The sequence below is a fragment of the Mytilus californianus genome, unplaced genomic scaffold (assembly GCF_021869535.1).
Source record: "Mytilus californianus isolate M0D057914Y unplaced genomic scaffold, xbMytCali1.0.p SCAF_1, whole genome shotgun sequence".
Lineage (NCBI taxonomy): Eukaryota > Metazoa > Mollusca > Bivalvia > Mytilida > Mytilidae > Mytilus > Mytilus californianus.
In genome coordinates this window covers 66,920,909-66,938,273 of record NW_026262581.1, presented here as the reverse complement: position 1 = coordinate 66,938,273, position 17,365 = coordinate 66,920,909, and the positions used below count along the sequence as shown (strand labels likewise).

Sequence of the window (17,365 nt, the reverse complement as noted above, 5' to 3'; positions counted from 1 at the left end):
GCCTGTACTACAGGTGGCCATTAAGTAAATCTAGCCCACTGATTAACTTCGATTGCAATGTAAAATATAATGAAGAAGTTACACAACTTATGTTTTTGACAATTCATGGACAAAACAAATAAAATAAGTTAGCAATATATCTTTTACAAGGAATTTGTTTCATCAATCACAGTTTTGATTCTTGCAACTTTCAATATTTACAATGAACATCCAAAGCTATAACAGTTTTGATGCATGACTTTAATTAATAATCATTAACCTATCAAAAAGACAAAAGTACAAAAATAAAGAACTTAGGTCAAAGGTTCAACTTACAGAAATCATTTTGTCATCAACAACACAAAAACCTTGATTATATGACCAGATATTATTATACTATTGGTAACAGAGGGCATGATGATCAAAGTCCCACAACTCTGCAATCAACATAATAAAAATCAAACAAGAAAAAATATGTGTAAACTTTTCATGAACATTTTAGTATAACTAAAGATTATTTGAATAGTTAGATTTTTTGTAAAAAGAGCTACTGGACTGTAGATAAACAAAGTCCAAAAAATCCAGACTGACAAAGTTCCACAACTCTGCAGGACTGACATCTCATAGCATAAAGTTTTCATATTAAAGTGAAGGTTCCAATTTTTAAAATTTAATTGAAAGCTTTATTTCCTCACCCCAACATTGTCGATAAAAGTTATAAATATCCAAAGCAGCAAATTTAACTTTTTGTACAACATAGGTGAAGATGTTTTTTTGTTAATATATATTTCAAAGCATATTCTTTAGTAAGTGAACCTTCCACTTACCTTGTACTCCTGATTGTTCTTTTACTCATAAGAAAAACATTACAATCAAGTTTGACCACTGATTTATATGTAAAGTGTTTACATCTATAGATAATTTTTTTATTAATATTTTATTTATTATCTCTTGCAACATCTAATTAATTTTATTATATACTTAGTAGTAAATACAGATAAATTGTATGTGTAATACAATCATTGGCAAGCGTGTTGTATCAGCCACCCGTGATGATATCGATATCAGCACGGTTGCAATGGCTTTATCACACCTTTAATCTGTATGACGTCACGTCATTGATTGTAGTCACTGTTAAAAGGCTTTATCAAACCCCTAATCTGTATGACGTCATGTCAAACCTATAATCTATATGACGTCATTTCAAACCTCCTTACCTGTATGACGTCATGTCACATAAAAAACATCTACGTGAGGTATATGTATATAATAAAGTGTATATGATATGGCTTTTTCAATATCACACACCGTATCAACCCTCAACCAATATAATCCCTCGAGCAGAGCTCTTGGGATTATATTGGTGTCTTGGGTTAATACGGATGTGATATTGAAAAAGCCATATGGATATTCTCTATATATCATTTTTTTCTCATCAGTTCTTGTGTAAGACAAATGATTACGTAAATAAATTATCCCATCAGTTCCAACAAAAAAGTCAGTCCAGTTTGATTAGATCATACACAATCTACAAGGAAATCATTCTGACATATTTGTCTAATAGATTGAATTGTTTTATTTGGATAGCAGGCAATTTTGCCCAGATCCAATACAAATAATACCTCCTTTTGTCATGATACAGATATCTTAATTGAATTCTCTGTATTAAATGGAGAAACATTGTTATACTTTATTGTTCAATTACAAGAAAGATGAAAGAGAAGATATTTTGTGATACTAAAAGTTATTTCTTCCATTACTTTTTTTCATTTACTTCTGCAAATCATTTTGTTCATAACGGAAATCAACCAGTACTAGCTTTATTAAGATTTATATGTATCAATCAAAGTCTAGAGACCTTCAAGTTTTTTTTGTAGAGATCATTAAATATTTCTAAAATGGAAGGTGGTGGATTTTAAAAGTCAGCATATATTCTTATAACCATATTCACAATGAAAACATTAAATCATGAATCCAGCTTTGCAGAATACTGGAAAACCTTTGATTTTTAATGTGCAAATTCACAAACTATCAGACAATAAGAAAACAGACATTTCAACCAGTTCAGTCATAAATTATTCTGACTTCAAGGTAGCTAGTTTTTGCTCAGATTCTGAAAACCTCAAGACTCATCATAGAAGCAACATTCTCATTTCAATTGTTTCATTTGTCATGTCAGGGCCTTTTAAAGCTAACACTATGAGGTATGGGTATTGCTCATTGTTGAAAGCCGTATGTTGACCTATAGTTGCTAACTTTTAAGTCATTTGTTCTTTGCTGTATAGCTGTCTCATTTGGCAATCATACCACATCCTCTTATTTTTATATTAATATAGATTTGAAGATTGATTTTTCTTTAATGTGAACAGGACTTGATTTTTCTTTAAGGATGTTCGCTACTCTGTATAAAAATAACAAGCTTTTTAAAAGACTGTTATAAATTAGTAGTATATAAATAAAGGAACTATATAAGCAGAAAAAAATGAAGGGTCTGTGTGCTTCTTTTCGAGATATAAGCCATTGAAAATTTTGCGGGAAGTGATTCTCTCTAGATTTTTCATACATTTAACATTGGCACCTTTTTTCTTTCAAAAACTATGAAAAAATAACAAGGATTTAATAAGATTTTCAAAGATGACATTTTAAACTATATGCAATCAAATTATGAAAAGAAAAGTAGGGGTTAGCGGGCAATTTTTTTTTAATGCCACTACATGGATTAAACCAGAGGATTCCGAATATCTGACAAAAATTCAAAAACAAGAGGAGGGAACATCCTTAATGTGAACAGGACTAAATCTCCTTCCCTTGAGGTATTACACTGTACCATAAGTACACCAAATCTGGTGATTTCAGATATCTTTAAATGGTATCTATATGTGGTTTTGTAGTAAATCAAGTAAAGAAGGCATTACACAAGGCAGAAATGTGTCCTTCAGGCGAAGCAAAAACTAAACATTCAACCACCAACAGATGGATAACCCAGGATTACAAAGTGATGAAAATTATGTACGCAAGTTAAAAGGTAATAAATTGCTTTCACATAATAGATTTTCTATACAATGGAGAGATAATCACATGAATACTTTCAAATTATTTCCATTTTATGATATTACCGGTAACATGCATTTACAGGGTCCTACAATCTATGTTTCTATTCAGATATTACCTGTAACATGCATTTACAGGATCCTACAATCTATGTTTCTATTCAGATATTACCGGTAACATGCATTTACAGGATCCTACAATCTATGTTTCTATTCAGAACAATAACCATCAATATCCAGGAGCCATCATTACGACCACTGAATCAACTTTAATAACTATACATTTCACTTTCTTCTTTCAAATAACTGGTTTATATCTTAATTATATCTGAAATTTATTGGCACTGGAAATAATTAGTAAGTGATTCCTTATGCCTTATTTTTTTTTATTTAACCCCTTAAAACTACAAGTCCAAAACTTCTAAATAATTACATTGTGAATCCCTGTTAATATTCCACAGCTATCAAAACAATACATAGCTTTTACATGTTATTGAGTGGAAATACACTGAGGGCAACCAAACTGTAAAGGTTATTGGCTGTCCATACCCACAAAATTGACTCAAACTCTCGATTTATAACATACTAAAGGGCATACCAAAATTAAAAAATAAAGTTTCTCAACTTTTTCAGCTGACATTATTTCAATTACTGAACATGCTGAGCACATTCACAATTGATCAACTAAGGTCACATCATAGGGTTATAGGCATACAGATCCAAATGAGGTGGAATTTAATGTCTTTCAAGAAATGTATCAGCTAAGTTTGTGTGCTTATTTTGACTATGTTGAAAAAACTGAATGCTTATTATAGGATTCTTTTTTCTCAATATTCATTTCTTTTAACAGTTTCTCAAAATTATACTGTAAAATGGTTAAATGCAATTTTAAGTTTAAAGTGACTAGAATGGAAGAGATGGAACATATTTACAATGAAATGTGGAAGAATAAATATGATGGATAAGTAATTTTAATTCAATTTCAATAGATATATTCACCTAGAGTTTACTATGAATCAATTTAATTGGCATGTGCTACTAGTTTTCATGCAAATTACAATATGAAAGTTTCTGACAAGATCGCATGGTACATGCTTTATCCATGAGAAAACACACATTATAACAACCATATGTGTCCATAGGACTCCATGGTCTGTCACACTATTACATTTCAATGTTCAGTGAACTGTGAAATTCGGGGTCAAAACCCTTATTTGGCCCATACTTTTGAAAAGATTTACATCATAATGAGCTAGTTAACTAAGTTTCAAGCTATTGTGACCATGACTTCATGGTAAACATTCTTAAACCAAAACTTTAACTTGAGAAAGTGCTGGCTTCACACTATCATATTTCCATGTTCAGTACCTATTTGATATATATATAATTCAGGATGTTCACATCATAATAATGTGTACTGGTACTAAGTTTCAAGTTGATATGACCACAGATTCATGGTAAACCAATTTACATCAAAGACCACTGGTGATACAGGACATAAAACTTAAGAACAGATGTATGGACTGAAAAAAACCCATGCTCTCCCTACTAGTAAGCCTCAGCATAAAAATGTAGACCTGATACAGGACATACAAACGGTACAATGGATGTATGGACTGAAAAACCTCATGCTCTCCCTACTGTTGTAGCCGGGGCATAAAAATGTACACTTTCTGTATATACATAGTTACTTAGTTCATAATCATAACAATATTTTTCTGTTATTTTTCTATCTACATCTTTTGTTGAGAATGAACAAAATAAATGCACAATTTAAAATATCTCTCTTTATTTATAATGAACAAAACTAATGCATTATCTAAAATATCTCTGATTAAAGATATTTAAAGTTCCATCAAATGCCTCTAAAAAGTATTAAATATTCCTAAATGTGAATTTGTCAAACTAAATGTCATTTGTGAACATGCTTTACAAGGTCAGACATAATGGATAAAATCAAATTGATCTGCACCAATTTACAGCTTTGAACTTATTATCACATTTTCCTATATCAAAAGGTAATAAAGACCATTATAGACCAATTATAAATAAATCAAATGGTCATAAAACATAATTTCTGCAAAACATTGATATTTACCCATTTACAAAATTTGCAAGGCTATTATGACAGACTGCAAGTAAATTATGACAGACTGCAAGTAAATAAAATTTCTATTTTGAATGTAAAAGAGCATAAACAGCTAATAACAACATTTACAATCATTCAAAATTGGTTGCTAGGTGATGTTCAATATATGTCTCCTTGATGTTTACCTCTCAAACCTTAAACATACTCATCTTTCTGTATCAAACTTGACCGATCTCAAGTCCTATCAAACTTGACCGATCTCAAGTCCTATCAAACTTGACCTATCTCATGTCTGTATCAAACTTGACCGATCTCAAGTCCTATCAAACTTGACCTATCTCATGTCTGTATCAAACTTGACCTATCTCATGTCCTATCAAACTTGACCTATCTCATGTCTGTATCAAACTTGACCTATCTCAAGTCCTATCAAACTTGACCTATCTCATGTCTGTATCAAACTTGACCTATCTCCTATCTCATGTCTGTATCAAACTTGACCTATCTCATGTCTGTATCAAACTTGACCTATCTCATGTCGTATCAAACTTGACCTATCTCATGTCTGTATCAAACTTGACCTATCTCATGTCTGTATCAAACTTGACCTATCTCATGTCTGTATCAAACTTGACCTATCTCATGTCGTATCAAACTTGACCAATTTCATGTCTATCAAACTTGACCTATCTCATGTCTGTTTCAAACTTGACCTATCTCATGTCTGTATCAAACTTGACCTATCTCATGTCTGTATCAAACTTGACCTATCTCATGTCTGTATCAAACTTGACCTATCTCATGTCGTATCAAACTTGACCAATTTCATGTCTATCAAACTTGACCTATCTCATGTCTGTATCAAACTTGACCTATCTCATGTCTTTATCAAACTTGACAATCTGCATACCTGTATCTAACTTGACCTTCCACATACCTGTATCTAACTTGACCTTCCACATACCTGTATCAAAATTGACCTTCCTCATACCTGTATAAAACTTGACCTACCTCATACCTGTATCAAACTTGACCTATCTCATGTCTTTATCAAACTTGACAATCTGCATACCTGTATCTAACTTGACCTTCCACATACCTGTATCTAACTTGACCTTCCACATACCTGTATCAAAATTGACCTTCCTCATACCTGTATAAAACTTGACCTACCTCATACCTGTATCAAACTTGACCAACCTCATGTCTATATCAAACTTGACCTTCCTCATACTTATATTAAATTTGACCTTCTTCATACAGGTATCACATTTGACCTTCATATTTGTACCTGTATTAAATGTGACCTTCCGCATACCTGTATCAAAATTGACCTTCCTCATACACCTGTATCAAAAATTACCTTCATCATATCTGTATCAAATTTGACCCTCCTCATACATGTATCAAGATTCAAAGGTAACTAGAAATTCATAAATCATTTAAAAGATGAATGTTAACTGCATGGTGTGGCCAGAATATTTTCTTAATCTTCCACAACAGTCAGGCTTTGAACTTGAATATGCATAAATCTTGTGTCACTGGTTCAGGTATACAAACAACAATTACACAATATATGAAAGACCCTGAAGATGACACAAACAGTAGACTCTAAAACTGACATAAGCCAGGAGAATTTGAAAAATCTGGTCTCTATTCCCTTCTGACTTCCCCATTTCATTTCGTTTCCAAAAACTTTCCCTAAATGAAAAGTATAAGTCAAGAAGACCTTAGAAAGTAATCCTAAATAACCCAATTCTGTGATTTATCCTGATAAAGAACATATTTTTCTGATAAAATAACTAGATTTTTAGGATAGGTAGACACAATTACTCCTGGGAAATCATACAGATTCTTATAAACATCTAATAATGTCTCCGCACAATCAGATATCTATCCTCTATATGGTTGTTTCTTGGTTAAAACATAGATAATATACCAAGACGTCAGAGTAATTTACTCTAGATTTATTAGGATTTATTTTGTGGAAATAATTTATTCATAAGCTTAAAAAGAGTATTTACATGTATATATCTAATTATACCAACCTCAAGCACAATAAATGTTTCGGCTATTTATGAATGAATCATGATGGGAAAACCCACTAAAAGGTTTATTGATCAACATGCAGATAACTCAAGAGTCAAGAATAATAAATTTGGGGTGAAATAACACTTTTTTTTTTTACTTTCTCACTAAATGAATTGAAAAAGAAAAATCAAGGGAGATAACGTAATCCAATAAAAAATTAAGGGAGATAACCTAATGATATCAAATTTACAATTAAACTGCAGAGAAGATAACAATTTAATCAACATCTACACAAAACATTTAAATTTTTCTAGCTAATTAAAATTGACAAAAGTAAACTGTATGGCTAGCTTTAGATTGCAAGATTCTACATAATAAATCTAGTTCAAACCAATGAATATAAATTAATAGAAGTCACAACTCAGTAACATGTTACAAGGGTTTTAAAAGCTCATGAAAAAAATAACTGTAACAGATGTCCTTATGCAAGATTCCTGTAAAAGTTTTGTTAATTACTGCAACATAAAACATCAGTAAAAACTAATGCAATAAAAAAATTCCTACTTTTACAACTTTTTAGACAGGTTTATGTATTTCTATATATTTAGGATTTACTTACATTCTAATAAGCTTACTTATTATTATTATGCATCTGTTACAAATTTAAAAAAATATTAAATCAAATCACACAGTTTTTTCAGACTTTTTGTTATGCTGCTAGTGTAAGACAAAAACCCATTCATTTCATCATAATGTTATTATATGTTAATAGTATGGATACACAAAAAAAAATATATAGGTTCATGAAATAGGGTCCTATCTTTTGTCCTAGAAATAAATCAATAGCAAGGGACAGATTAAAAGGGGGACAGGAGGCCTGGGCTCCCCTTATTAAGCTTCATATGTGATAAATGAATAGACTTTTGAAGTATCACTGTAAATGTTTGCTTTTCAGGGGCCCCCTTTTACAAAATCCTTGATCCACACCTGAAAAGATAGTGTATTTTGTACACTGTTATTTGGAAATTTATCCTTTTTAGCAGTAAATAAGCTACCCCTTTTAACTCTGTATGTATAAATCCTATTTCTGCAGTAAAAATGCTATAAATGGCATATAACTCCGTATTAAAGACTGATACGGTTTCTGTATAATTAACAGTTAGAATTATCAGGCTCATGTCTGGCTTCAATGGATTATAAACTGATTGAACCCAAGAAACTCATGCATTACAATGTAGCCATGCAGTTATGCAACAGATCAACTTTAGTGTTGGTTCATCAAGTTTAATTCTATTAAGTGAAATCTCCCTGTTAGCATTTATACTATTGGTATGGTTACTACAAAATTAGCTGAAAATTATTGACAAATTAATGCAAGGTGACCATTAATCTGATTGAGAATACAATCAGCAGTCAGCTTTAGGTAAGAAAATCTCTTTGAAGGAGTGCAATTAAGCAATCATCATGACATTTTGACGACAATAGGTGTTAATGAATAAAAGCAAGGACGACTAATGGGCAAACATAATAACTCTGCTCAGTAAATTCAAGATTCATATTTCATATCATGAGTTATGATGGATTTTTTTCTCTGAATGAAGTTTGGATGTCAAATAAATTTTCTTTCTATGGCTGGCTTTAATCAGCTCTCCGATAATTCCTTTATATAATATTATTTTATTCATTTTATACAGTTAAGAAGCAGTTAAGTGCATAAGGATTAATATGTATCAATATGTATTGGAAATTCATCGGATACAATATATATACCTTAATTTATATGACAAGCAATCCAAACTTTTATATTCCATACAGATATAAAAATGTCAAGGTCAGTTCAATGGTCCATTCTATTATTTTATGGTGTTGACCTATTTTGATTCAGAAAATCCAGAAAGGAAACTGAATAATTCCTTGCAATATTCATGCTTTATTTAAGTGAAACTCTTACAGTGATATGACACAGAACATCTCATAATAAAAATCCCAAGACCATAGACATTATGCTATGCTCTTAAAGAATCACAAAGGGATATATGTAATGCAGTTTGATATAATATTGTTCATAGTGGACAAGAGTTTAATCAAAATTACTTAAAAAAAGTGTATGTTCTACATCTCAATAAGTAAATAAATAAACAGCTGCGCCATGAGCGCATGATACGCCCGTCGTCTTGTGTGTGAATTTTTATGCAATAAGCATAAATAGTTTCTGACATACGGCGTGACATGCGAAAACCCCCCTTTTTTTTTTACAAAAAACTCAATATCTCTAAAATAAAATTTTGAATCAAAACCAAAAAGTATACAGATCTTTAGATTAATATAACTAAGAAGTGTGTAAAATTTTAAGCAATAATCATAAATCATTTTTGAGATATGGTCGACATGTGAAAAACCCCTCCCCATTTTTTTAACAAAATACTCAATAACTCAAAAATAAAATTTTGAATCATCACCAAAAAGTATACAGATCTTAAGGTTAATATAACTAAGAAGTGTGTAAAGTTTTAAGCAATAATCATAAACTGTTTTTGAGATACGGCGCGACATGTGAAAAACCCCTCCCCTTTTTTAACAAAATACTCAATAACTCAAAAATAAAATTTTGAATCATCACCAAAAAGTATACAGATCTTAAGATTAATATAACTAAGAAGTGTGTAAAGTTTTAAGCAATAATCATAAATTGTTTTTGAGATACGGCGCGACATGTGAAAAAAACACACACCTGTTTTAGTTACTTAGTCCCGTAACTCAAAAAGTTTTAATCTTATTTTCACCAAAAAGCATACAGATCGTTTGACCATCATAAGAAACAATTATGTTAAGTTTCATGAAATTTGGATAAGTCATTCTCAAGTTACGGTGCGACATATATACGCCGGACAGACAGACGGACAGACGGACAGACAGACAGACAGACGGACAGACGGACAGACGGACAGACAGACGGACGGACATTTGTATAACATAATACGTCCCGTCAAATTTTTGAAGGGCGTATAAAAACATCACATGTCATGCCCCATTGGACCTCAATTTTCAATAAACAGCTGCGCCACGAGCGCATGATACACCCATCGTTTTGTGTGTGAGGTTTTATCCAATAATCATAAATCGTTTCTGAGATACGGCATGACATGTGAAAACCCCCCTTTTTTTATATAAAAAATCAATAACTCTAAAATCAAATTTTGAATCATCACCAAAAAGTATACAGATCTTTAGATTAATATAATTAAGATGTGTAAAGTTTTAAGCAATAATCATAAATTGTTTTTGAGATACAGTGCGAAAGAACCCCCCCCCCCCCCCCCCTTTTTTTACAAAAAACTCAATAACTCTAAAATAAAATTTTGAATCATCACCAAAAAGTATACAGATCTTTAGATTAATATAACTAAGAAGTGTGTAAAGTTTTAAGCAATAATCATAAATTGTTTTTGAGATATGGCGCGACATATGAAAAAAACACCCCGTTTTAGTTACAAAGTACCGTAACTCAAAAAGTTTTAATCTTATTTTCACCAAAAAGTATACAGATCGTTTGACCATCATAAGAAACAACTATGTTAAGTTTCATGAAATTTAGATAAGTCGTTCTCAAGTTACGTGCGACATGTGGACGCCGTACAGACATACAGACAGACGGACGCCGGACATTTGTATACCATAATACATCCTGTCAAAATTGTCGTCCTGTCAAAATTTTGACAATTTTGACCCATATAAAAAGACGAAACCAGACTAATCTATGTAAATTAAGTTACAATTCCTTCATTAAAACTGTAATTTGTCTACCCGCATGAACAAAAAGTTTCTATAGGTAGCTACAACAGCAGACGTACAAAGCATATACATATAGATTCTTACATTGGTACCAGTGGATTATCAGATTTATCCAATCAAGATATTTAAATTATGGAATTTTAAAGGACGAGCCTTGGAAAGGCCTTTAAAATTGACAATTTAACTATGGAAATTGGATAAATTGATAACACACAAGTTATCATATAAAAATCTGTTTCTCTAATGATTATCAAATAAATATTCATTTTTGATAAAATGTAAATCCCCTTTGAGTGCCTTCCACATTCTTGAAAGTTGTCAATTTCATTAACACCTGTTAGCACAATTTGATTCATCCAGTGAGTTGACAAAGGTTATGACCCTTAAACTCATCCTATCATCTTCTGAGATCATCAGCAACCACATGTTGATTAATCTTTTTTTATACAATGGGTCTGGAAAGGGTTGAATTGCCAAAGAATTTAAGCGAAATACATGTATACCTGTAATTTAGCAATTTAAGCAGTCTATATATAAACTGAAGTTTTTGCTTGTAATTGAAAAACTGTGATACCTAAGAGACAGGAATCAAGCACCTATGACTTACATCTAAATAATGTATAAAACATTCAAAAACAGATGCCCTGACATAAACTGCATCCTTCGAAACATATCCAAAATAAATAAATAGTTCACAAGCATGTTGTTAAGTTGTAAATATCAATTTGTATAATCATAAACATGATATAGATCACCACAAAAATGAATAAGCCTGTCTGATAGAGTGATTCATCCCCTCTCACTGTAAGTGAAACTTTGAAAGAAAAAAAAATATACTCCAACTGCAAGGTAGTCATGCCATTCCCATAATACTTTGTGGGACATCCATATTCCCCTGTCTAGCTATGTGTTGCAGTTTGGATCAGGTGATAACATACAGCTATTTATAGCTCATACACATGCAGAATGAATTTTAAGCTTCTATAAATATATCATTGACATAAAAATGTTTACTGTTTAGTCATAATATTTTTAAGTATAGAACAGGTTTATTTTTATATAATCCTCTTGTTATAACATATAATATAAATTTTAAGTTGAATTCAGAAAGCCCCCCCCCCAAAAAAAAAAAACAAAACACTTGATCAATTGTACTTTAGTCAAAGAGAAAAAAGTGAAATTTCCTTAATACGTCAGGTGTCAGATGCATTCAAAGCAAATGAAAACATTGGGAAATAATATTAGAGATAAATACAAAGTTATGAAATTATCAATAATTTAATATTATCGTAAATATTTCATTAAAACCTGTTTCCTTTTTTTATTGGAAAGTTACAAAATAAAAAAGGTGTTAAAAACTTGATTCACTTACCTGTGTTATAAGTTAAGAAAGAAGACACTCCCAAATATAACGTCTTTAATACATACAGACAAAACCACAGATCGTTTACTTCAATACATCTCTTCTTTTTAACATATCTAATCCCACATATAATTTCACGTTCACATAAGATCAGTCAAAACCCATTTAAATTCATCCTATTTGTACTAAACGATACACAGTCCGTCTAATACCCACACAGTCAAATGAGAGTAAATTCTTGATACATATTGATTAGGCCTGGCCAGTCAATCATCCCCTGATGCATTACTTCAATTGTAACTGCAGATTTAATAAGCTTCTAAAATCTCTTAACAAGTATAATAATTAATTCCAACCATATTTGTACAAATTATTAGGTTTTTGTCAGAATGATTTTGAGTAATGAACAAGTAAATGGTGTAACACATGACCTGTATCTAATGAAACATTCAGCTTTAATTAAACAATAGGAGCAGATTCATTTTTACCAATTTCAATTTTGATATTGATAAAGCTTGAAATTATTTTTCCTTACCCAAGGTGATCCAAGAAGAGCAGGTTTTATTGTTGGGAAAAATCTTTTTGAGGAAAAATTTTAAATTCATAATGTGAAACAGATACATGATATACAAAAGAATAAATATATGTATATTAATTTACATTACCTTTGAAGTTTGATGTGAGAGCTCTTATTGCTGATAAAACTTTACAAATGTTTATTAATATATAGATGAATAGATATTTGTACAGGCCATATTGTTATTGTGTTGATTTGGAAATACAAGAAAAAAAAAGAAATTTTAACTTTTTTAGATAAACAATAAAAAAAACAGATCAATTTAGAGAAAAATTCGCTGACATTTACCGACTTCCCTTGTCAATTTCCTTGATACATTAGTACAAATCTCAGAAAAAAATAAAATTGATAATTGCAGAAATTAAGAAACTGATGACTTTCCTAAAGATGGGTGAGCATTGACATTTCAATGAAATTTCAAATATATTGGTATGTCCAATTAAGGAACCGGGTCCAACAACAACTTATCATTGTAAGAACCAATTCAGATATTCCAATCCAGTTCCTTGATAATTGCATAGCAGGAGTAATACCACCATTGTTTTTTTTCCTATTAGTCTTTGTTAAATTGGCATTTTTCAAAAAATAGTGCAGAAATTATCTTTGTTTAAAATGAAGAAATACTTGGCATGAGTAAAGTTTTATCCTGTCCAGTACTACAGACAAAATTTCACATAACATTTCATTGCATATAAGATAATAACCATCACTGGAATTTAACCAATCAAATTTTCACCCCTTTTTTTCCTGTTTATAAGCTTTTAAGTAACCATGTAACCTCAAGTTTTCAAAATATTTTATAGAATCACAAAATAAAAAAAGAATGGTGCTTTGAAACAGTTAACACCCAAGATATATGTTTATGACTCAGAAATTTTGAACTGTAATGAAATGTAGGATTAATTTCCTACAACTGTCAAATTCAAGGGATTATTTTTTTTTCGACCCTTTTTCGTATGAAACCGGATGTGACATACTATGATTAGGTGGCATTACACCTTTCAGCATCCATGCAAATAATGTATTGACAAACCAGAACCTCCCAAAACAGGGACATTCCCATAATGCAACTTGATGCAGTCCTTTATCTTGACATTTAAAAACTAGAGGCTCTCAAGAGCCTGTGTCGCTCACCTGTATCTACTGTGGTTTTGGAAATCATGTAAAATAAGGTTTAAATCATAATAAATAGTATAAGATACCCTAACAATGATTGAGGCCAAGTTTGGTTTAATGTCAGCCATGTTGGATAGGCAGGTGTGGTCATCCCCTAATGATGATTGTGGCCAAGTTTTGTTAAATTTGGCCCAGTAGTTTCAGAGGAGAAGATTTTTGGAAAAGTTAATGACGACGGACGATGAGAAAAGCTCACTTGGCCCTTTGGGCCGGGTGAGCTCAAAAGTTTTTTTTACAGTAAAGGTGTGCATTAATATTTTCGCTGTAGACAATTCCATCAAAATTGAAGTTGGTAACAAAAGTTCAAGTAATATTTATTGAAGTTCAGGATCTTTTTCATATTACTTGTGATCACATACTCAAGTTTCACGGGTTCCATCCCAATTAAATTCCATGAACTCTAAACTAGGAAGCAATAATGTTATACCCGTTTCAGTAACAGTAACAGTGACCTTGATCTTATATGTAATATTTAAATGATAATATGATATGACCTCTATTAAGTATAATTATGTTATTTTAAATTTGGTTCCAAAATATTTTAAACTTCTTCAGCTTTCATCTTTTACTGCATGAATTTTTGACCTTTTTGAGTATTTGTGATCTTGACCTTGGACTGTAATTCATTATGGATCTTTCTTGCATATTTCTGTTATATAATGTGACCATAAATTCAAGTTTTATTCAAATCCCAAGTAAGGTTCCAGTCTGCACTGTTTAAGCTACTAGTCCGATGCCCAAGACTAGTAGAACTTTATTCGGACTAGTGAGTATTTAGAAAATTTTGTTTAGACACATAATACATAATAGACACACACATTGTTATATTATTATTGTTATTATTGTTGTTTAGACACATAAGAAAATTATCAGAATATTGGTCTTCGGACTAGTAGTTGGAAAAGATTTTGGTGCAGACTGCAGTTCCAGAGTTCTTATTCAAAAACAGGCTGATATTGGTTTATTTTTAGCATCTTGACCTTGAAAATATATTGACCTCTTAATCCCTCGTGACATTCTTCTAATTATATGAGACCATATTTCCCATATTTTCCATAAACTCTTTTTTCAGCACTTATTTTGAATAATTTATTGTATCTGTGACCTTGACTTTAACAAGTTGGCCTTAGAATCAGTAGACAATTTTTTCTCATCATGTGTAACCACCAATACATGTACAAGTTTGATTCAATCCAAAGTAAGGTTTTCCATATGCATTTATCAGTTGGAAATCAAAAATTCCAAATTTGACTTACAGATTGATTGACATTCACTTGACAACAGTCGGGTGGGTTACAAAGGTCAGGTCCCCACAGTTCTCTGTACCATTCCACTGTAAATGGTTTGTTGAGAAATAAAGATATATATATATACTATAGGTATAATAATACTGTTTACAAGATTTACAGTTAAGGAATCAGAATTTATGCTATCCCCAAAATTCCCTATCTACAAATCACAAAGAAAGGCTAAAGTTGCTGCAATTCTAATCATTTTATTTGATACTCAAGATAGCTTTACCATCTTACATTTACGTAGAATGCTTTATAAATTCATTTTAATTTATTTGGAGATTCAGCTACAGATGTGATTTCATGGCAAATACACGCCCATCTTGAAATTGCATGTTACAATATCGATTGATCAAGCACAGTTAGTACTTTTATTTATTAAGTTAAACTGAAATGCTGGACACAAAGTTATTCATAGTTGATTAAATAACAACCCAATTAAACCTTTTAAATAGCTGTATGCATTAATTTTAAAATGCCAGTATGATTTATTATAAAATTATCAATATGATCATCATTCAGTACATCAGTACTTTTATAAAATTCTATAATTTACTGTGCCATAAAGAAAGCCTATGGATACAGAGCGCTAAGGGAGGTAATAAATGAATTACACAATAAATCAAAAGAAAAGAACTGCTATTGTAACTGAATCTTTTCCAGTAGTGATTCCCTTTGGAAGCAATTCACCAGTGTGTAAATTCATATTTTCCCCAGGGTTTTATTTCCAGTGGAATAAACACACTAGTGTGAAAAAGGAATACACTCGTGAATTTCAAATATTGGACAGCCATCAGGGGCTGATCCAGGGTCCTAGGAAAAAGGGAGGATGTGTAAATGTCCAAAATAGTATAAAAAACAAGCATTCTGTGAGTATTGCATGGCAATACATAGTCCCCTACAGGTTAAAAATGCATTGTAATGGAACGAAATTCTAACTTGATCTATAACTTGTCATGGTGTAAACTACATAAAAGTATCAAGTCAAAATCTTCAAGCATGACGAAAAAAACTGTTGAAAACTGATTATTTAAGTGAATTTTCTATTTCCAAAAACCATAACTCTCCACAAAATCATCAGACCGGAACAAAATTCCAACTTGATCTGTAACTTGTCATGATAAAACTATATACTAATGATCAAATCAATATCTTCAAGAATGACAAATAAACTTCTACTAAATTCATCAAACAATTTACCAAAGACAAGGAAAAAAAATCCAAAATGTCATTTTGTCTTTTAATTTTTTTTTTTTTAAATGAGTTATTTCCCTTTGAACAGAAATCTACTAATTAATAAGTATTTCATCAAAAATTTAGTTCTAGGGAAAGGGCTTTAACTGAACAAAGAGAAAAGCTAAAATTGTGAAAATTGAACTTTACCTGTATGTCATAAAACAATAAACCAAATATCAAATCAAAATCTTCAAGCCAGCAGACAGACAGACAGACAGACAGACACAGACACAGACACAGACACAGACAGACAGACAGACAGACAGACGGATGGAGCGCAAACCTAAAGTCCCCTTCGACTTCGTCGGTAGGGGACTAAAAATGACAATTCAAGCTTAAAAATATAAGGATATTTTTTCACATCAAAAGGAACGTGTATACCCTATATGCCCCTTGAATCCGCCACTGCCGGAAATAAATATCCTACATCAGACAGAATAAATATTTGCTTAAACTACTGATGGTGAATAGTTCGTCAGTGTAACAACTAAAGCAGTATGATATAATATCAATCCAAATCCTGTGAACTCCAATTCTTTTCTCAGCTCAATAACTACAATTTGATTGTCTTTTTTAGTCATGATCTATCTTAATTTTTGTTCAATGGTAGACCTCTATAATATATCTGATCAGTCTTCCCCTATCCTATAATTTCTGGAGATAATCAAATGAAAATAATATATCTCACATCAAACTGGAAGAAAATCTATACTTATCTGGAATTATAAGTTTTACTCAACCTTTTATTTAGCCTTACGAAAAAATGGTGAAGAAAAAATC

The 17,365-nt window shown here is 31.2% G+C and overlaps 1 protein-coding gene across 7 annotated transcripts in view; it reads right to left on the bottom strand.

Moving 5' to 3' along the window:
• The window catches only part of LOC127723161 (neuronal calcium sensor 2-like), a 104,970-nt gene that overhangs the window by 15,778 nt on the left and 71,827 nt on the right, over positions 1-17,365 (bottom strand). Inside the window, exon 1 of one of the 7 annotated variants that reach the window (XM_052229676.1) lies at positions 12,314-12,573. The exons of 3 other annotated variants lie outside the window; for them this stretch is intronic. The gene's annotated coding sequence lies outside the window, so the exon portion shown is untranslated. Of the gene's footprint in view, positions 1-11,548; positions 11,666-11,696; positions 11,757-11,778; positions 11,914-12,313; positions 12,574-17,365 lie in introns of those variants that run through there. 3 more of the 7 variants (XM_052229710.1, XM_052229719.1, XM_052229714.1) reach the window with 3 other exon arrangements.